General features: G+C 51.6%; 1 long non-coding RNA gene across 3 annotated transcripts; it reads right to left on the reverse strand.

The window, feature by feature from the left end:
- Window positions 1-3817: 3817 nt before the first annotated feature.
- LOC122700301 lies at window positions 3818-18829 on the reverse strand. Of its 3 annotated transcripts, none has more exons than XR_006342743.1 (3): window positions 18683-18829; window positions 10543-10598; window positions 3818-5565 (listed from the first exon to the last, which is right to left on the reverse strand). It is a non-coding gene; the product is annotated as an uncharacterized LOC122700301 (long non-coding RNA). The 3 variants fall into 3 exon arrangements; XR_006342742.1 differs by lacking the exon at window positions 18683-18829 and adding an exon at window positions 11127-11368; XR_006342741.1 differs by lacking the exon at window positions 18683-18829 and adding an exon at window positions 11061-11368.
- Between the last annotated feature and the right edge of the window lie 2751 nt (window positions 18830-21580).

The raw sequence follows: 21580 nt of genomic DNA on the forward strand, positions 1-21580 counted from the left end.
CACAGCTTCTGAGACATCTCTGCATCTTGCCTGTCCTTCTATAAATCAAATGAGGACCCGGTCCCCTGCCGGCTCCTCTGGACCCCCTCCTCCCTGCAACTTCTCCCTGCTCACCAGCTGTACAATGCAGGCAGGGGAAGGGGGTGGACTGGCAGAAACCAGCTTGTTTCTGAGGCTGGAAAACAGAACTGTAGGAAATTAACAGGCTGAGAAATGTCTGCTGGGCTTGTGTTTGTTTTGCACCCTCAGTCTTTCTGCAGCTCCCTCCTCCTGCCCCGGCCACTTCAATCTGGCTCCCCCACCCCCACCACTCAGCGTGGGTGCCTGGGGCTTGGGGGTTGTGTATCTGAGGCTTTGCAAGAAGGTATGTCTTGGTGTGTGTGTGTGTGTGTGTGTGTGTGTGTTTAGAGATGGCAGGCCTGCCCCTCCTTCTCAGGCAGCTTAGCCAGAAATGCCAGTGGCAGAGACAATTGTGCGGGTGGAGATGCTGAGCCCAGAGCCGGCAGAGCCCGCGGGCAGGCAGAGAAGCACCACACAAGAAATTGATTCCATTAAAAAGTAATCTTAAATTTAATAAAAGTTATGATTTGATTATAGCCACAGAACCTACAGGCAAGAGGGAAGGGGGGTAGATTCTAGTGATGGATAAACAGAAAGAAAAAAAAAAAAAAAACAGAAGGGAGGGGGGATGGGGAGGAGAGAAAGATGCTAAGGTTTGGATGGATGAGAGGATGGAAAGACCTGGGGGTGGGGAATGAGACCATTTTCTCTCCCTCGGATGGAAGAAAAAAGCCTGTGGCTGGTTTCCAAAGAGGAAGCAGAGTGAGGAGAGTGAGTGAAGAGATTCAAGAAGCTCTCAGGAGACATCACTAGGAGGAGGTTGCGGGCGTGGAGGCCAGGCCTGGGAGAGGTGGGTACGTAGGCGTGAGGGCTCGGGCCCCGGGCAGTAGGCAAGGAACACAGAGCACCAATTTAAGAGTCAGACAGGCAGTCCTGGGTTTAGATCCCATGTCAGCCTCTTCCTTGCAGCATGACTTAACCTTCAGACACTCAGTTTCCTCCTCTGTGAAATAGAGCCACAGATATAGTACCTACCTCTCAAGGGGGTTGTGAGGATGAACAAAATTATGGGAAGGACAGTTCCCTTCCCATCCCTCCCCAACCCGGGTCCTCGCCCAGGCTCTAGCCCCTCCCATTTACTGACAGTCCTACTCCTCTCTGTCACCCTTTTTGCAGTGATGGGAACTGAGTGGTCTTCATCCTCCCATCTCAGTGAGGAGAGCTGATTTTCCTGTGTGAACTCTTGGTCCTATGCCCATCTCTATAGAGCACGAATAAGGGCATGGGCACAACAGGAAAGCCTCTCGCTCTAGGACCCACATCCACAACGGGCCAAGGGACCATTTGACCATTTGGAGGATGCATTTCCCTACCTAAGCCCCACCCCGCCCTGTCCATTCCACACAGAATCATGCTTGAAGCCGAAACTCTCCCAACCCCTAGAGGGAGACTACTTGGGCCCAGCCCTCAGCCCCTGTAATCAGCTCCTGTTTGCACAGCATTTGACTCTCAGGCAAGCCTCCTGTTAGTTCCTTCCAGCATGCTGCAGCCCTGTCTCCTGGCTGGGCAGAGGGAGCCAGGGGCCTACAGGGTCAGCACCAGCACACCAGCACCAGTGAGTGGGGCCTGGGCAGGAAGCCAGATCATCCTAAGGGAGGCAAGAGCCAGAGATCTCAGCTACCCCGGAGTCCAGGAATTGGGAACCAGGAAATAAAGTCACGGTAACAGGAGTCTCCGGGGGACACAAGAAATCATTCTGAGGATAATGTGACCAGTTCTGCTCAGTCATCTTCTCCCCTTCCAGGCTGTTTTTTTTAGCGAAGTAGCTCCACTTGAATTTGCTCCAGCCCTTTGGTATAAAGACACCTGCTGATCAAGACATTGAGGGAAATAGGACTGGTGGTATTAATGTCTCCATTTTACTGATGAAGAAATTGAGGTCAGAAAGGGTAACCTATTTCCCCCTGACCACACAGCTTGTAATAGATGAATCTGAGACTGAAAACCAAGTGTTCAGACTCTAATTACGGAGTACGGCCTTACCAGGCCCCCACAGTCTCCCTGACCAAGTCGTCGTTCATCCCAGCTGCACCTGTGGGGCCCTCATCACCATGTCTGTCACCACTCTGCTCAGATCAGCCTCTTTTTTGGGGGGCACATGGCATGTGGGATCTTAGTCCCCTGACCAGAGATGGAACGCACGTCCCCTGCATTGTGAGGCAAATTCTCAACCACTAGACTGCTGGGGAAGACCCAGCTTTGCCTCTTTTGGCACAGTCACCCCCCTGGGCCCCATCACAGCAGCCTCTGGACTCACATCCTCATCCTCTTCCAGAAGGGCAGCCCAGTCGTGGATTCTCATGTCCCATGCCATCTCCAGGAGGAAGAAACCATAGCCCTGAAGGTCGAGGGAGGGTGCACCTGAAGCTGAGGGGCTCTGAGCATAGCCAGAGATCCCACTGGGTCTCTGGACACAATCTGGCCATTACCTCAAAGGATGGCCATGCCTGCCAACTTTAAGACCCCTTCACAGGGCCACCCTGTCACTGAATGGAGGCAGAGGGGCTGGCTCCTGAGCCGGGATCTCCAGCAGGCAGCCCTGACATTTTCCTCAGCCACGCATGTTGGCTCTCCAGGACAGAGACCTCACCTTGCCACCCACCTGGAGTCCTGTCTGCTGTGCATGTTCTTGTTCTGTTCTGTGTCTGCGCTGACAGCAGTCCAGTCACACCCTAAAATAAAATCCATCCACCCGACTCTTTTTCTTCCATGAGAACATGAGGGCAGGGGTGAAAGGATCACTTAGTGAATGGTCCTCCAGGGGATGGCCCCCAGGCTGTGTTCTCCAAAGCAGATCCTTTTGCTTTATTTGAAATGGTCCCTAATTCCCAGAATTGCCTGGGTGACCTGTAGAAGGAATCACTGGAGTCCTGACTCTGTCCTAACACTCTTCATAAGTCACTTCTCCAGCCTCTCCCCAGAGCTGTCCTCCCACAATGAATGCAGAAGGGGTCCAGACAGGGAAAGGGCGCTACCTCGGCCAAGAGCCTACTATGGACCAGGCTCATGCTAGTAGCTTGACCTACGGGAAGCCAGTTGATCCATGCAACAGCCTGTAAGGCAGCGCTTAATGGTCCCCACTTTGGAGTTATGGAAACTGAAGCTCAAGTAGGTTAAGTGACTTATCCAGAGTCACACAGGAAGAAGACGGGAGAGCCAGGATTTGAACCTGAACACATCTGACTCAAAAGCTCATGCTCTTTCTACCCCAGGTGCCTTTCATTCCTGGTTCAGCCCCTTCACAGGAAAAAGATCTCCACTTCAACTTGGCAGTACCTTTCAAAATGAAAAATTCATATACACTTTGAGCCAGCAATCTCTCTCCTAGGAATGAATCCTCAAGAAACACTTATACGTGTGCACAAGGTGTATTAGGTGTTCACCGCACAAAACATGTGAGATGTTCTTGTTTGCAACAGTGAAAAAGTCAGATACAACCTCAGTGTCCATCAGTAAGGGAATGGATAAATAAACAGAATTACCATGCTGCTGTAGGAAAGGATGAAGCAGATCTTAACTGGAAAGCATGGAAATTTCTCTAAAACAGAGTTAACAGGGAGAATGACAACTGCTTGAATATTGTATGTATTTTTATATATTTAATTTTGTATGTACACATATACTACATAAATGTAGTTTTAGGTCATTTTTTAAAAAGTCATCAGTCATTTCCCAATGAAGGGAAGTGGGAGAAATGGAGAAGAGTAAGAGAAGTAACTCCCAGGCACCAGGCAACAGACCCTCCACCCTCTTTGTCTTTCTTTAGGGCCATGTCCTCCCTCTCACCCCTGAGAGGCAGACATCGGTGTGTCTGGGACAAGGGAAGGGAGTTTCTTATCAGCGCAGGGCATGATTTCCTCCCACCATGCCCATCTGCACCTGGCACCTCCTCCAAGCAGCACAGGCAAGACTCGAGGTTGGTGGTCCCCAGGAGGTCATCCCATTAGGTTATAATCGATGGGGTTTCAGCATATCATGCAGTAACAGCAAGGAAAGCTGTGATCACCCACCCTGGGCTGCATCTGGCACATGTCGGACAGAGCCAGGCAACCTGGACCATGGATGAGTCAAGCTTGTGACTTAGTTCCTCTTTCTGTCTCTCTTGTTTATCACTTAGTATCCTGTAAATCAGATGAAATCTGGGGATGTCTGATAAGGAATGGGCCGGGGAGGGCCAATGCTGAACACACATGATAAGCAGGGATTGGTTGAATGTTTTTATTTGTCTTTAAAGATCTGTCTTGGAATGAAGCTTGTTAAAAGTCTTAAGAGCTCTTAATAGGGATGTCCGTTGCAACTGGCTGCTGACTGTCAAAATAAACACCAACTGCCCTTGTCTTCCTCCCTACCCTCTGTTGACCCATACCCTGTGCAAGCTGGGGGCTCAGGTGGACTTCTGTTAGTGCACAGATAGACAGCCTATGTTGCAGGAAAAAAGCTCTCATGCCACCTCAGATTAACCCACCTGTAGAATCGTCTTCATCTGTGCTTTCTTTCCAGTAAACTCTGGTATTCCTGTTTCACGGCTGAACGTCAATTCAGTGATCCTAATGGACCAGCCTTCGCACTGCTTCACTTTCCTTTGCTCTCCTATCGGACTTGGTCCTCATTCCTACAACTGTCTCTGTCTCTGGTGGTCATTCTGTCCTCCTGTTTCTCTAAGCTGCCTTAGTCTCTTTGATGTAAATCTAACACAGTCTGGCTTAAGTTTTATTCACATAACTGAAAAGTCTAAAGTTAGACTTCAGGTATAGCTGGATCCAGGCACTTAGACAATGTCATCTGGCATCTGTCTCTCTTCAGCTCTTGGCTCTCCTCTCCTTTGTGTTGGCTTTACTCTTTAGTAGTCACTCCCCAAGCGTTTCAAGCAGCTCTAGGCTTAAATTTACCAACATGGACAAATCCAATGGAAAGAAAGCACTCCTTTTCCAGTGGTTCCACAAAAAAACCCAGTGCTGATCTTACTGGATCAGCTGTTACCAAGACTTGTGACCCAGGGATGGATGGCACAGATGGGCCAGCTCCAGTCATAGGCCACCCTAAGATCTCATGGACAGAGGTAGGGAAGCGGTGGTTCCTAGGAAAAATCTAGGAGTGCTCAGCAGCAGAAGGGAGATGGAAAGTAGTATGCAAATCAGTGTGACACTGACTTGGGCGGGGTCTTCACTCCTCTGGTCTTCTCTTAGTTTTCTTGTGTGGTAAATTGGGTGTGGTGTCCACATCGGATCCCCTGCGCCTGGACATTTCCACAGCCTGGGTTCTTTTCAGAGCCTCGGGCAGGTGATCTGCAGGAAAGCAGCTCCCAGATCTTTTGGTGTCACCACTCGCTTCCCCATTTCTGCTCCTGGTGGAGACTGTGGTGGAGAGCAGAACAGGGAGGGGAAAAAGAGAAAGGAAGAGACACACTGGGAAAGGAAGACAAGGGAAAAGCAACAGAGACAGAGACTGGGAGGGAGGCAGAAGTTCAATAGCAAATCTCTAAGGCTCTGCTGATGCTGGGCACCTTGGACCACCTCCCTGCCCCCCACCACCCACACCCCCCAGTCTGGAAGTGGTGCATCATGGCTTAGCAGTGCCAGCACCCTGGCCGGGCTAAGCTCCAAGCCCCGCTACTTTGTCAGGGTATCATTATCCCCATTCTGCAACTCTTGTCACCTGGAGGTTCTTTCTTCTCCTCTGGCCCACACACCAAACCTGCACAGGTGCCTCTGTGATGGTCTCCTAACTGCCATCTCCTCCAAGGCCCTCTCCACAACACAGTCAGTGCCTTGCTCCTGTGGGGCCCATCCCTGCCCCAATACCATTTCCCCCTCCTTTGCCTCCCTCTGACTGTGTTCTCCACTCTTTGTCTAGAGAGAGCCAGGGTCTCTGCTCCAGGGAGCCTTCTGTCCTCCCTGGGTGGACTAAGATGGACAGGGCCAGAGGTCAGAGGTGATATAACCGGGGACTGGGCACATCCAGTCAACTGATCACCCAGTAAGAACTGAGCACTCATTCAGTGTCCAGTGTGGGATGCCTCCATGGTCTTCTCCACAGCTTCAAGTTGGCTGATCCTTTCCTGGTTATCCCATACTAAGGATCCACTTTCCCTGGGTCCCTTGTCTTTGTCTAGGATGTATTGTAGAACTTTCACTTGGATTTTAGGAGACAAGGACCCTGAGATCTGCTCCAATGTACAACCCTTGAACAGGTCTCTTCACCTTTGGGTTGCTCCAGAATGAAGAGATTGAAACTAGATCAGGGATGTAAATTCTGGCACCCATGCTACAATTTCTAATCCAGTGCACATGGCAGACATTGCTAATCAATAACGACACTCTCTTCTCAGGACACACTCCAGGCAGCTGCTATTCATCATTTAGCATTAACTTGAAACTCCTTTGCCACTCCTGGACTGGCTGATCTCTAAGGGCTATTCCAACACTGACAGTCAAGGATTTTTTTGGCCTGGTTGAATCGATAGCATCGCCCCCATTTCCCATTTCTCCCTCCAGCTCATTCTTTTGATCATCCCATCCCTCTCTCTCTCCCATCTTGCCTTATGTCTAAGTTCCTGCTGTTGAGTCCACGTATACCCGAGATGATGTCTGGGTCTCCAAGGTTCTGTTTACTGTCACTCAACTTCAGTCTCTTTGAAAGTTACATTTTCCAGGCAGTCACACTTACACATGTTGGGTGGTTCTGTGGCATTGGCTCAGGGGAGGCAGTCAGAGGAGAAGCAGGAGTGACGTCCAGAGGAATATTAAGAAAGAGATAACAGGATGAGCAGACAGAGGGGCTAGAGTTAAATTTCTATCTCAAGGCCATATGGGTGGGAGTGGGGAGGGTGGAGTTTAAATGGAATTTATCCTGGACCCCCAAGGTCAAGTAGGAGGGAGGATCAGGTAGAACCTAAAAGTAAAGGACAAAGGGGACATATAAATTAGTAGCTCTGCTGACAAACAGGAAAAGGGAAAGGGGATTCTTTGGTGGGAAGGACTATCAAGAATTATAATAATGAGATGGTATTTTAGTGGGTGCTTTATGAACATAAAAGCATCCCCTAGTTATTGATCAGAAGAGTTTGATACAGGAAGGTGAGTGCTGGCCAGCAGCCAACTGGAGGGTTAAAGCAAAGCCTGACCCAAGTTGCAGGACACTCCCATCAGAATTGCTTGGAGCAGTTTTGGAATTTCAGGAAATGCTGCCAAGTTTACCAGAGGGGTCTGTGTACTTGTGCGACAGGCACAAGGGCCAGTCATTCAGGAGACGAGTGACTACAAGAAAGCCACTTATCTATAGGCCTGGGTTCAAATCCCAGCTCATTCGTACTATGAGACTTTCACCTCGGTTTTCTCATCTGTAAGATGAGGATGAGTAGCATCTAACTTACAGGTCATGGAAAGTACTAAATGTCTTAAAGTGCTCAGCACAGTATCAGGTTTGTTATTGATAATAAGCTGATAAGCTGGTAACGCTAGCAATAGTGTTACCATGGGTGATGCATCTCAGGGGCCCCATGAGGGACCCCCTAATCCACTTACTGCATATATATGCTGGGTGCTGGCCTAAGTGTTTACCTGTATTACTGACTTTAATCGTGGGATTCTCTCAGGCACCAGCACACCATCGAATTCCCATGTGACGGATATATTATGTCTAAACCCATAAAGGCTGCAATTCAAAAATGCCTGCTCTCTGGTTTCGATTGTGTGTGGTAGAGGAAGAGCTGGACAGCTCCTTTGGGCCTGAGAAGAGGGGCTCCTTCTATTTAGGGGCAAATAGAGGTACGAGGAAAAGCACCACGGCCAGGCAGGAGGCTGGGAAAGGGCCCCAGGATGCTCAGCAGAGAGAGGGCCAGCTTCTCCAGTCTTCGTCCCCTTCTCTGTTGTGCTGTGGGTGAGCCCTGTTGAGGCTGCAGCCCCGCCCAGCCTCCCTCTGGAGGAAGCAGTCAGGCCAGTGGGGCCCCCGCCTGTGAGGCTGCTGCAGGAGTCAGACTGGCTGGGGTTAACAAGGGTCAGTCGCTGTCAGGATGCCATTTACTAGCATGACCTGGGGCTGGGTCAGCTCTTGAGCAATCTGTGCCTCAGTTTCCTTGCCGGTAAATTAGGGATGATAAAAATTGACTCCTGACAGGATTAAGTAAGAATGTAGCATGTGTAGTATTAATTATTTGGCCCAGGGCTTCCCAGGTGGCACAGTGGTAAGAATCTGCCTGCCAATGTAGGAGTAGTGGGTTCGATCCCTGTGTGGTCGGGAAGATCCCCTGGAGAAGGGAATGGCTACCCACTCCAGTATTCTCGCCTGGAGAATTCCATAGACAGAGCAGCCTGGTGGGCTACAGTCCATGGGGTCACAAACAGACACGATTGAGCATGCACACATGACACATGAATATTTAGCCCAGGTTGGACACATAGTAAGTGCTTAAAAAAAATGTGAGCTATTATTCTTCCAGTTTATTATTATTATGGCTTGTGATGTCCTCAGATGTTTATTTTTACTGCTTGTGACTGCCTCAAATTGGACAGTTACACAAATTCCAGCCAGGAGTTCCATGAGGGCCAGTGAGGGAGTGGGTCTTAGCCAAGTCTGGTATGACTTTGTCCCAGTCTCTCTGCCACCCACAGTCCTGACTCCAGATGATTCCATAGGGGAAGGCAGCCCCCCACCTCACCAAGTAATTGCTGAGGAAGTAGGAGTGGAGCAATCACTTGTGAAGACAGACAGGAGCCGCCACACGAGACCCGACCCTTTCTGTCAAGGACCTTAGCTCAAGAGCCCCACCCAGAGGAGTGTTCTTAACCCCCTGCCCCCACATCCATCCCCTACTCCTACCTTCTTTCTCATCAGGAACACACTGTGTTCCTGTGTTTACCTGGGAGGGTGGGGGCTGCTGTGTCTGGGTATTTCTCTGGACACGGTCCTTCCTTGTCCCCACCCGGCGGATGCCTGGCCTGGATTGTATATTTCCGGAGCTGCCTACTTGAAACACAGGCTTTTATTTTTAGAAAATTACAAATGCAGGGGGCTGGGAGGAGAGGCTTGGGGCCCCAGAACTGGGGTGAAGGGGAGAAACTCAGGGGTCTGAATATGAATATGATGACTCTGAAACAAGAGTGAAGGGAGGCGTGAAGGGGAATAAGTGAGATGGTGGGAAAACAGAGGTGAGGAAGTAGGGGGGGAATCCCACAATCCCAGCACCCTGAGCAGGGATCAGAGTCTTTACCCATTTAGGCTGGGGAGGGTGGGAGGGTGGAGGGGGAAGGGTCAAGGGTCACCTCTCCGGCATGTAGCTGGATCCCGAGGGAGGCTGAGGAGCCTGGGAAAGAGACTGAGCCAGCGGCTCCCCTCCCCACTCCCTGAGGCCTTGGGGACTAGGAGAGCAGCTTCCTGCACAGACAGCTCCTCAGTCTCCTGGGCTGGGGACGTCTTAACCCTTCTGGTGCCAGCATCAGGGAAAGCAGAGAGGAACACAGATGTGGCCCACACACTGTTTTGTGCCTGCCTTCCTCATGATGTCTTGCTTAATATGCATCTCTGCATCTCTGGACTCCCAACCTCAATGCCCCAGATGGCCTGAAGTGGCAAGAATTCAGCTAATTGTCTTCTCCCTGAGCCCAGACAGAGGGATATGGGGGCGCATCCCCCTAGGGATTGTTGGCACAGTGTCTTTTCCTTCACTGGTGGGTGTTAGGGGATGTCAGACAGAACTTCGAGCTCAGAAGGTAAAGAAGTCCCCATTCTGCTGTAAAGGCTTCCCAGGTGGCTTGGTAGTAAAGAATCTGCCTGCCAGTGAAGGAGACATGGATCAAGAAGATCCCATAGAGTAGGAAATGGCAACCCACTCTGGTATTCTTGCCCGAAAAACCCCATGGAGAGAGGAGCCTGGTAGGCTGTAGTCCATGGGGTTGAAAAGAGCTGGACACAGCTGAGTGACTGAGCACATGCTGTGGTGATGGGGAGGCCCCGGGCTGAGGGGAAGCTCGTCTTAGTGTCAGGAGTCCTGGTTCACTTGCCCATATGTGACCTTGGGGAGTTATTTAACTCTCTGGGCTTCAGCTGTAGCCTGTGCAAAATGAGGAAATCAGACCAGAGATGACCTGCTGTCATAAGGGGCCCACCCTTCTCTGGGCCTTCATTCCCTGGTGTCCCCTGACCAACGCAGCTCCGCATCCCTGGACACTGAACTGCAAGGCTTTCTTCTCCACCTGCTCCACGGGGACAGGAAAAACGTTTGCTTTCTCCACCCCTAAATAAGCATGCCAGGCACAGTGCCTTGTGCAATCTTTCAAACAGCCTTGTGACCGATGAGTAAATAGATGAACCAGCCACCCTTGATTTAGGGATAGGATGTCTCTTTCTCTTTCCATTGTCTCCTCAAGAGCGCTAGACTAGGAGAAGAAGGACCTGGCCTGGGTTCAAGTTCTGACTGTTACTCACCAACTATGAAGCTTCAGGCAGGTCACCTTGCCCCTCCAAACCTTGATTTCTTTTCTCTGCAAATTAGAAATAAAACATCTACCTTATGGACTTGTCAGGATAAATCCAAAAAGCCTTTGTAAATTCTAAAGCAAAAGAATTATATACAAAAAAAAAAAATCAAGAAGTATGACCATCAGTTTCATCATTGTTAATCCTGCACCCAGTTCAGGGGTAGTACGAAGTATGGTGGTTTTGAGGCTGAGGAGTCTTGATAGTCGTGTGACTTTGGGCAAGTTTCTAAACCTCTGTAAGCTTCCGTTTCCTCATCTGCAAAATGGGGATTCTAACAGTACCTACAGTAAAGGGTTGTTGTAGGTATAAAAGAGAGACTACATATAAATGGTTTCCCCAGTGCCTGGTGCATAGCAAATTCCACAAATAATAGCTGTTATTATTTCAGCACCGGTCCCCAACAATTCCTCCAGCTGCTTCAGCCCTGCCCTCCCACCTGCAGGAGGTGATGGTCTCACCCATACCTTCCTTCCTGACACAGACATTCCCAAACTCGTTTGATGAAAACGTATCTTGCAGAAGCTGCCTACCGCAAAAGCCTCAGAGGAGGCAGAGCAGGAGTGGGTGCTGCTGACGGGAGGCCAGAGGATGAGGGCACTGTGCAGGGCTGTGTGGCGGCCAGGGCTGGGGAACGAGGGTCAGAGGCTGTCCCTGCACCCTCACCAGCCGCCCAGGATTGGGGCCCCCTCCGCTTGCCAGGCTGGGCCTCATTGATGTTGGGAGCTGCTTATCAGGTTAGCGCGGAGCCGCTGTCTCTGGCTGTCTCTGCATATTACCCGACCCATCCGTCCCGGCCCTCCTGCGTGCTCTGCCTGCCCCCAGCTCTGCCTGCACTAACTAGCTAATTGGATCTTGGCTAACCTGGTTATGAGCCAAGTCAGCCCAGCTCCTCTGCCTCCAGAAGCACAGGTGGGGGTAGGGCAGAGCGGCTGTGCATGAGTGTGTGAGCGTGTCTGTGTGTCTGTGTGTAGGAGCCAGTCTTGGAGCCCTTATTCTAATCCTCCTGGGATTCCCTGGACCCACAGAGACTGGATCTTAGGCGCCCGAGGTGAGCTCAGAGCACCCTAATCCGCTGTAAGTGGTTGACGGCATGAGGGCATACGCCCTATTCCAAAACTCAGCTCTGCCAGTGTCACCATCTAGATGACTTCGGGGCAGCTGAGCCTCAGTTTCCTCCTCTGGTCAGCTGTACTATGGAATAATAAAATGTGCCACCTTGAGTGGCTGTGAGGACTAAGAGAAAACAGAAGACACACTCTAGTGCTTGGAGCTTAGTAGGCACTCTGGGAATGATATCTGTGATCTGTGACCACATTGTCATCATCATCATCATCTTTAGGCACGCCGGGTTCCTGCCACTTCCCCCATCCTGTGGTGGGGGTGGGAGGGATCTCAGGGTGGGAGGCGGGAAAGGCTTTCATTCACAGTTCCTGGCAGGTGTTTCCTCTGAGGCAAGACTCCAATCTCCTCAATTGTTCCTTATGCAAATATCATGCTAATGATCACGTCCGAAAACCCTAGAGCTCAGTGAAGGTGAAGGGTGGGCTGATTCCCCAGGTTTCACTTCGGCCAGTCCTTCTCCTTCCTCCCCCAAAGAGGAGCAAGTGCTGATCCCCACCAGTCCTCAGGGCAGAGAGAGGCAGAAAGACCCCGATTGAGAGAGAAACAAAGAAAGGCCCCAGTCTTGGTGGGAGATGGACAGCCTCATCATCGCCATAATCACCAACATCAAAAAGGCCTTTGGAAACGTCAGATTCTTCCCCGCCCTATGCAGGCTACTCTGCAATTACAGAGGCACAGCCCCCTGGCCCTGGGGAGCTGGGGCGGGGGTGGGGAGGAGTAGGGGTGAGGGGGGAGGGGAGGAGGAGGGGAGAGAGCTAGGGTTTGCTAAAAGGCAAGGGGCTGCTCCCGCATTGTCCTTGAGGGCAGGGGCCTTGCTCAGGCCTCTCCCAGTGCCCCAGCGCCCCAGCTCCAGGCTGAGGCCAGGCTCACAATCAAGTGGGGAGACTGGAGATAAAGAAGGTGATCCTGAGTCAGCCACAGTGGGGCTTGATGCTCTGCTTTCACTTTCTGACCAGCGAGGGGCCAGTCACCTCATAGTCTTTTCCCTCAGTGTTAAATGAGCATGGTAATCCCTGCTTCTTCACATTCCTGTGAGAATTAAATGAGATGCTGTAGGCCTCACCCAAGGATGATCATAACTGGCAAGCAGAGTGAGAGCAAAATAAAAGCAAATGCCCATCCCCGCTCCGTGGGCCACAGTAGGGTGGTCTGACAAAACCAGCCTCATTCTGTACCTGGCAACGTGACACACGGTCTCCACTAAACATTTACCCTGCCCTCTGGGTTAATGTTGGACAAGATTTGCAGTTGAACCTTAACCTTCTGGCACTGTCCTCTGTTAGAACAGAGATGGAAGGGAAGTGTACCTGTGCAGGCCAAAGTACTGCTGAGGCCAGTGTGGAACCAGCCTCTTCCCTGCGGGAACTCCCAGCGCATACTGCCTTTCTTCTGCTGAGATGTCAGACCTGTAGGCAGTTCTACCAACCCTGACCCCTCCTGACCCTGTTGTGAGGAGCCCTGGCCCTTGGAACCTACTCCAGGCACACCCAGCCCTCAAGACTTAGAAGGTGCTCAGGGACTTACCTGGTGGTCCAGTGGTTAAGAATCCCCCTTGCAATGCAGGGGCCACCGGTTTGATCCCTGGTCGAGGAACTAAGATCCCATGTGCCTCGAGCAGCTAAGCTTGTATGTGAAACTACTGAGCCTGCACATCACAACTGGAGAGTCCCTGCGCCACAACAAAAGATCCCACATGATGCAATAAAGAGCCCACAGCCACAACTAAAAGGCAAATAAATAAAAGGTAAAACAAATATGTCTCCTTAGAAAAAAAGACATAGTAGGCACCCAATATATACAAATTGGGTGGAATGAGGAGATAGCTATGAGGGCACTGCCAAATAAGGAACCAATTGTGCAAGCAGCAAGCCACTGTAATTAGACCAAGGAGGATGGTCAGTTATTAATATCAGACACGTGGCAGGGTTAACAGCCATTGAGGGTGGCTGTAACGATGAGAGAGAGGCACCTTTTACGCCCTCAAGGCCTCCCCTCCCTTTTTGGCCTTCTGAAGAGGGCTGAACAGCGCCAAGTGCCCTCCCTCCTCAGGATTCCCCTGCCTTCATGGTGGCTTCCAACATGGTCTCTGTCTTGGTCCCCTGCCATTAGGGTCCCTGCCTCTCCCATTCCTCCTCCCTCCTAGAATCGCCCCCACCCCAGCCTTCTATCTACACCTCTATTATGATGCCTATCAGGATGGAGCCCAATTACAGTTCTTTATGCCCAAGCCTTATCTCCTCTGTGGGATTCTAAACTCCCCAGGGCAGGATTTATCCAGTGGTGTCCATTGCTACATTCCCAGTGAGGGAGGGCAGCCCCTGGCCTGTGAAGGATGCTTAATAAATCCGTGTTGAAATGGAAAATTAGAGTGAGGAGGAGAAGGGGAGTTGGAAAGAAGGGAAAGACCTGAGAGGGAGAAGAAAGGAGAAAGGAGAGGGGAGAAGGGAGGAGAGAGGGAGGAAGGGAGCGGGGACAAGGAGGAAACCGTGTTGTTCTCTGATGGGGGACGCAGCCTAGCCTTCCTTTGGTGCTCATAGTATACTTGGAAACATAAGGTGGCCACACAAAGGATGCAGGCCCCAGTACTCTTGCCATATTGCTGGCTCCTGTGTCCGTGCCCTGGACCTGCTGTCTCTGCCCTGTCAGTCTAGGCTCCCCTCACTCCCTGGCTCCCCTTGGCAGCCCGGCTCTGAGGAGGTGCTCCTGAGTGCCATCCAGGGGGAAGGGGCTGGGCAGAAACCACGCCAAGCCAGGGAGCACGGCCAGGAAGGAGACGGCAAGGCAGATGCCGCCCCTCTCCTGCTGCCTTGATTAGAGAAATTGAGATGTTAATAATATTCCGAGATGCAAGGTGCTAATTAAAGTTAATTACTGTTTCCTTGTGAAGTAACCTCTCCTCATGTTTACCAGGAGCAAGGCTGCCAGCCGCTCCCCTGGTTCATGCCAATCACAGTGCCCGCTGCTCAATGTCCCCACACCCTCACAGGTACCCTCAGCTGCCCCAGTCCAGCAATCTGAGGTTCTCAGGCCCTGCCTGTTGGCACAGTACCAGACTAGCTCTGCCAAGGTGCATGGGGGCACCCAGGCAGAAGTGTCATGTGGGGCCTGGGGATAGGACAAGTGGCCTTTGAGGTTGGCACCCTGTCCTTTGCCTTCTCCCCTCCTGCAGAGTCTTGCCCTGTCTCTTTCCAGTTCCTAGACCTATAGCAAGTTACTTCACCTCTTAGAATCTCAGTTTTCACATCTGTAAATGGGGCTAATAATTCCTACCTTGTACAGTTGTTGTGAGGATCAAATGAGACTGCCTGTAAAATGTTCACCACAATCACAGGACTGGGATTTAATAAGCTCTCAATTAAGGTTAACTGTGATTGCTGTTGTCTTTGTTAATAATCATCTCCCTCCCAAATCCCTCTCCTGTGTGGTCTGACTGCAAGACTGGCAGTGGGTGAGCTGAGTAGACACATCCTCTACACATACCAAGGACACCCCCTCAGGGACACCCCGCACGCTCCCCACACCGACACCCTTGGGAAGCACACCCCGCCTTGTGGACACCCGTCCCTGCCCCTCCCCCATACAGCTTTTTCTCCCGGCTCAGTCCCTGGTCTCAGCCTCACCCAGGGAAGTAGCGAGCAGAAGCGGGAAAGCTGATAGGGCTCTCTCAGGGATAGAGTTCTGCAAAGCCGTGTGTGTGTGTGTGTGTGTGTCTGTGTGTCTGTGTGTCTGTGTGTCTGTGTGTCTGTGTGTGTGTGTGTGTGTGTGTGTGTGTGTGTGTGTGCGCGCTCCCACCCTTGTGTTCCAGGCCACCCTCTTGGGATACAAGTCAGGTTGCCATGACAACCACTGCAGGTGCACAGCACCTCCCATCTTTCCTGCTTCCCCCTCCACAGCCACTCTGACCAATGCTGGGGGAGACACCATCTCTCTGATGGGAGTCTCCCCATCCCCACCCCAGGCTACCACCCCTGTCCCTTTCCTGCCTTCTCAGGAAGCCACAGGGCTCAGGAGGGGGTCCAGGGATAAGGAAGAGCCCTGGGAAAGGATTCCTCTTTCAAGCCCAGGTTCCTCTAGGGGCTTAGTGCTAAAAGTTAATATTGCTGTCACCTTTGATTTGGGCAGATGGAAGCTTCTGAAGCTTGAGTAATCAGAGTCAGGACCCCCTACTGATTTTGTGTACCTCCCTCTCTCCTGCCCTGGGATGATTCCGGGCTCTTCCTCTGAGGGTGGCACTGGTCAGCCAAGCCTGGGGCATTTCCTGTTTATGGGCTTAGAAGGGCAAAGGGAGGGGCCCTCAGGCTGGGCATCTGGCCCAGATTTCAGATGAGGGTGAGTTGGAGGGACACTGATGGTACCAGCAGGCCCTGGGAAACTCCCATGGCTCAGCTATTCCTGGTAGATTTCTGTGTTCCACCTACTCAGACCCCAAACCCGAATTCCAAGTGTAGCCTTGCTGAGGGTAGAGCCTGTCGTTAGCTTTCTATTCCAGACTTGATCTCTTTCTGCCCAGTACCTGCCTCTAGCCCCTCTGGAGGCCTGGATCCCTTCCCCCAAAGCCCATGCCTCATGGCACCAGCTCCATCTACCTCCACCCTAGCCCCCTCCTCACAGCCCTCTTCCCCAGTCTCCCTCTCATCCCCATCCCACCTACCTTGCATACCTCCTTCCCCCTCTCCACCACAACCCTCTCACCTATATCCCTGTTCACCTGTCACCATCCTCCCTCTGCCTCCCTTTTCTTGCTCAGGATGCAGAAACCCCAAGCAGATTTCCTCCCATTCATTCATTCCTTCGTTCTTTCAGCAAACATTTTTGAGGGCTGACAAATAAGTTAAACAAGATTTTTGCCTCCTGCAAGCAAGCTTTTATTCTAGTGAGAAGAGACAGAAATTGAACAAGTAAACATAGAAATGAAATAATGACAGATTGGGCAAGGTCAAGGAAAAGGATAAAGGAGAACCTGTGACAGAGATCACAAGGGCACCTTCTAATCCCCCTCTTAGATATGGAGTCAGGAAAAGGATCATGGAGAGCAGCCGACAGGGGCCACCTGGAGGCAGAGATTTGGCAGAGGCTGTCCCTCAGCTCCTCTTTAAGCAGTAGACAGGGGAGCTACTAGATCCTGCTGCTCTCCACGCACTCCCCACCTGCTCTCATAGATATCCTGCTCTTCAGTCAACCATGATGGACAGAGAAAGGAAATCAGAGAGACCTCCTCCCTGCTAGCCCTGTCCCTGCCCCCGCCCCACCACCTTTGCCAACAGTGGCTCTCCTGATGGCAAGGGCATCAGTCCTGGGGCATCTAGAGGGGTAAACTGAATATATGGGTAAGAAAAACGTGACCTTGTCAAAATAGTTTGTTCAGCCTCAAGCCTGAACAAACTACCACAGCTGTAAGAAATAAAATATGCACATACTGAGACACTTTCCTGGCCAGGAAAGGGTTCACTGTGGGCAGTTTCCCGTGGGGTACGGAGGGCACTGAGCATATGGAACGGCTCCAAGCCACGTGGAGTCCAGAGCACGTTCACAAACACAGCTCAGGGACTTTGCCCTTCCCAGTGCTGTAGCCCCATGAAATATTTAGGCTTCTGGACTCAGCTTATCCCTTCTTGTCCCCCTCAGCAAGTGCACTTCCCCTACATCATTTATGGCTGTCCCTTTTCCTCTTCTTGGAGTCCTGCAGAGGAGGGAAAACTAGTCTCCAGACTGGAGGAGGGTATGTCCTGAACCTCCCATCCCAGCCCTGTGGGCGGGGGCAGGAATCAAGCCTAACCTTCTATTCCCTATCCCCCCCCCACCCCATAACAGGGACAGCCACCCACAGATAGAAGCCTTGAGAGCAAGGCAGTAGGGTTGGGTCTAGGAGCTGAGAGGTAATTTGGGGGCCACAATAAGAGGGAAGAAGAACAAGAAAAGGAAAATGCATATGTCATGGTTCCTGAAGGGCCCCAGGAAAGGAAAAGAGTTGGGGACTGATGATGATAAAAACTGCATTCATTGAGCTCTTACAACTTACTGTTCTAAGCAGCTCACATGCATTATCCTTTTAAATCTACACTATAAAGTTAGGATCTATTATCCCCATCTCAACAGCTAGAGAAACTGATGCTCAGAGAGGTTAAGTTAGTTGTCCAAGGCAATTCAGACAGTTCAACTTCAGAGGTCAAGCTCCACATACCCCAGAAAGGTGATGAGACTTGGTTAGGGGTGGGAAGTGGGAATAGAGTTGCATGTGTGTGTGTGTGTGTCTGTGTGTGTGTGTGTCTGTGTGTGTCTGTGTGTGGGGAGTCATACTGGGATAGTGTCTGCTCTCTTCCCTCTTATTCCCAAAAGATGAGGCTGCTCTCAATATAATCCCATTCCCTTGCCCCTCCTCCACTCCAAAGTGGATCTGCCCCAGTCAGCACTCCTAACGGCAAACGTTGTTGGCCAGAGATTGGGAGACCCAGAGGAAGGGGGAAAATGAAGGTGAGGAGACAGAGGAGGAGGAAGAACTAGAGGAAGAGACAGACACTAAGCAGAAAGCAGGTGTGTGTGAGGGAACATGAGTGACAGCTGGGTGGGGGGATTAGAGTGACCCACAGCTTGGACAGTTATAGCCCAGCACATCCACTGGATGGTGACAGAATGGATGGAAGGTGATAGAAGGAACTCCCACTCCACTCCCCACCCCCACGAGGCTCCCTCTCCTCCCACCCTTCCCCCTTCACACCCCAGCTTCTCATTCCCCTCCCCCACTGTCTTCTTCTGAACAATTCTAATTAGCCTAAGTGACTAAGAGGTGGTTTCAGCCTGAACAGCCAATTAGGCTGGGAAGCAGGGAAAGAAGCTCCCCAAGTCTCCCGTCCCTCCCCCCTCATCTGCCTTTTATTCAGACCAAGTATTCTGTGCCCCAGACTCCTGACTTGCTCAGGTTCTCCTGATCCTGCTCCTCCCTCACTGGCCACTGGGCCCCACTTACCTGTGTCCAGACAGCTGCCAGCCCATTGCTTCGTGCCCACCTTGAGGCCCTCCATTCTCAGGCAGAGAGTCCATTCAAGTCTTCCTGGTAGGAGGTGCAAGGAGAAAGAGGGGCCTCCTTGGAAGGCTATCTTCCTGAGTCTCTTTATTTATAATGTTGCTCCTCTCTCTCTCTCTTTCCTCTTCCTCTGGCACTTATTTCTAACATCCATGGACCAGGCCTACTGGTTGCCATGGAGACACAATGTGCAGCTGGATGGTAAGCGGGTGAGAGGAGCTGTGTGCACTCCGCAGCACGGGTGGCTGTGTGTGATACATATCCATGTGCGAGGAAGCTTTCCTCAAGACCTCCCTGAAGTGAGACCCTGGCTGAGGGGGAGACTCCAGAGGGCCCCAGTGACCTTCAACCTCTGCAGGTCAGACACAAAATGATGTTCAATCCAGGCCTTTGAACAAAAGATTCTGGAGGGGCCCCAAGCTGCCCCTCCTGTCCAAGGAGAGAACTGGGAACCCCAGGAAAGGAACAGGAGTAGGCAGAGACCTTTCTTGTATAGAAAAGCTGGAAGGAAGATTAAGCTGTGCAGATGGACAGGCTGCTAAGAGGCCAAAAACACCCCACCCCAACACACTCTAGGGGATAGGGGTGGGGAGGTTGGCCCAGCAAGCTAGAAATTCCCCTCCATTTCCATTTACTTCACCCCACGTTTATCCAGAAGGTTCTAAGAAGTGAGAGACCTCGGTTCCTGCCCACAGAAAGCTTAGCATCTTAGATGAATCAGGCTAACTTCCTTATCATCTCCCATCTTGGGGTGTTGGCAGCTGCAATTTTCTGTACTGGAATACTCTGTTTTGAGCTCTGAAACTTAAGGTTCCCTTAGAGAAGCTTCCTGGGCCACACTGAGTAAGGCAGCCCCCTCCTCTCCCCTACCTCCAGTTATCCTCCTTCATGTCCCACTGTTTGTTTCCTTCACAGCACTTTAACACAGTCTATAATTATCTCATTTGTTTGTTTATTGTCTGTCTTCTCCACTGGAATGGAAGTTCTAAGAGACAGTAGGGACCAGGCCTGTCTAAATGAGTGCAGGTGGCACAGAGCCTGCCCCACAGTAGGTGTTAAATATGTGTTAAATAAAAGAGTGGACACATGATTTCACTGAAGTCCCCAAATAATCCTTTGTGATGGTAAGCATTATTAGCTCCATTTTACAGATGAAGAAGCCAAGGCTCAGTCTTGTGCCCAAGCTCATACCACAGGAAGTTCTACAGATAGATTTCTTTTTTTTTTTTTAAGTTTTTATTAAATTTGTTACAATGTTGCTTCTGTTTAGGTTTTGGTTTTTCAGCTACATGGCATGTGAGGTCTTAGCTCCCTGACCAGGGATCGAACCCATACCCCCTATATTGGAAGGCACCTACAGATAGATTTCTAATGTAGATCTCTCTGATTCCAGGCATGATGGAAGGACGTGGGGACTGAATTTCCTAACATACACTGTGCTGTGGTTCCTCTTCCCCACTATCTGTGGGTATATGCCTCTACCTCTACCCCAGGCATCTCCAGAAACCTGGGCAGAGAAGGCAGAAGGACAGTTAGAATCTGTAAAGAACACAAATCTCATCTCTTCTTTTAGAGGTTTAGAATCCCTGAGTGACTCCCTTGCCCTCCTTAGGTTGACCAGCAGGCCCTGCTAGCTCTGGCCCCTGTCTCCTCCAATCTCTCTGGCCCTCCTGGACCACTTCTTCTGCTGTACCTTCAGGCCCTTGCACACCACTCCATAGCCTGGGAGGCAGACCCCTTCCTCAGTGGGCTCTTCCCCATCTGCCCTTCAAAACTCAGCTCTGACCCAACCTCTTCCAGGAAGTCTGCTGCAAGGTTCTGGAAAAGGCACCTCCTTTGGCTCTCCAGCCTGAGTTCACCGCTCAGGGCAAGGCTGAACATATGATATGGTCATTGTTGACCTATCTGCCTCTCCCAAAGAGACCTTGAAATGTCTGTAGCATGAATGAACCAACCAGGGACAGGATTCTAGTACCCAAGTCCCTTAACCCCGACGTCATTTCCAGGGCTTGGCCTCAACAGAAGGAGCTCCTCACCCCTTACTGTCTGGCCAACTCAGAGGTGGAGATGACGTGGGGCCCTCTTGCTGACTCAGTGCCTCCTCTGATCAGGAAGTGAGGCCTCAAGGTTAGGCGCAGGTCTCCCTAGCCTAACTGGTAGAGGCAGACACACCGCCCGGAAACCCCATGGGCGAGACACAGTCCCCCCCTCCCAGAGCTGTAGATTCTGTAACTGGAGGAAGGTAGGAGCTCAGGGTTGCGCACTGAACCAGGGAGCTTATCTCACCCTTTGTGGATTCAGAGGCTGCCAGAGGGACCTCTGCCCTTCTTTTCAGGGTGTCCACCCCCCACCCCACTGCCAGGCTTGCTTGAGCCCAACTGATCAGATCTGATCTTGGTGGTGTCTTCACTCTGCCCCCTCCCACTCTTCCCTGCCACCCCTATATCTTCAGCACAGCAGATCCAACCACTTGTCTCCGATTGTAGCGAGGGGGGCGACAGTAGCGAGGAGGGGTGGGGTGGATCCAAGCCCTGCGAAGCCCGGAGTAAGGGAATGGATAAAGGAGCCCCCACAACCCGCGCCGTACCCGCGGTCGATCCGGGTTTACAAGGAGGCTCATCCAGGATTAGTCCCTGCGCTCGACTAATCCCAGCAGCTGAACCGACCCCGGGGTCCGGGAGTCAGGCCCACGCTGCGAGAGCGGGGGGTTGGGGGGGGAAGGGTGCACGCGGACTGTGCGGAAGCGCACGCGGGGGGAGGGGCGCCCGCGGCAGGCGGGGCCGCGAAACCAGCTGATCCGGTCTCTGTTCTTCCAAGCTGGTGTTTACCAGGGAGCCGGAC

Source organism: Cervus elaphus, chromosome 9 (genome assembly GCF_910594005.1).
Source record: "Cervus elaphus chromosome 9, mCerEla1.1, whole genome shotgun sequence".
NCBI lineage: Eukaryota > Metazoa > Chordata > Mammalia > Artiodactyla > Cervidae > Cervus > Cervus elaphus.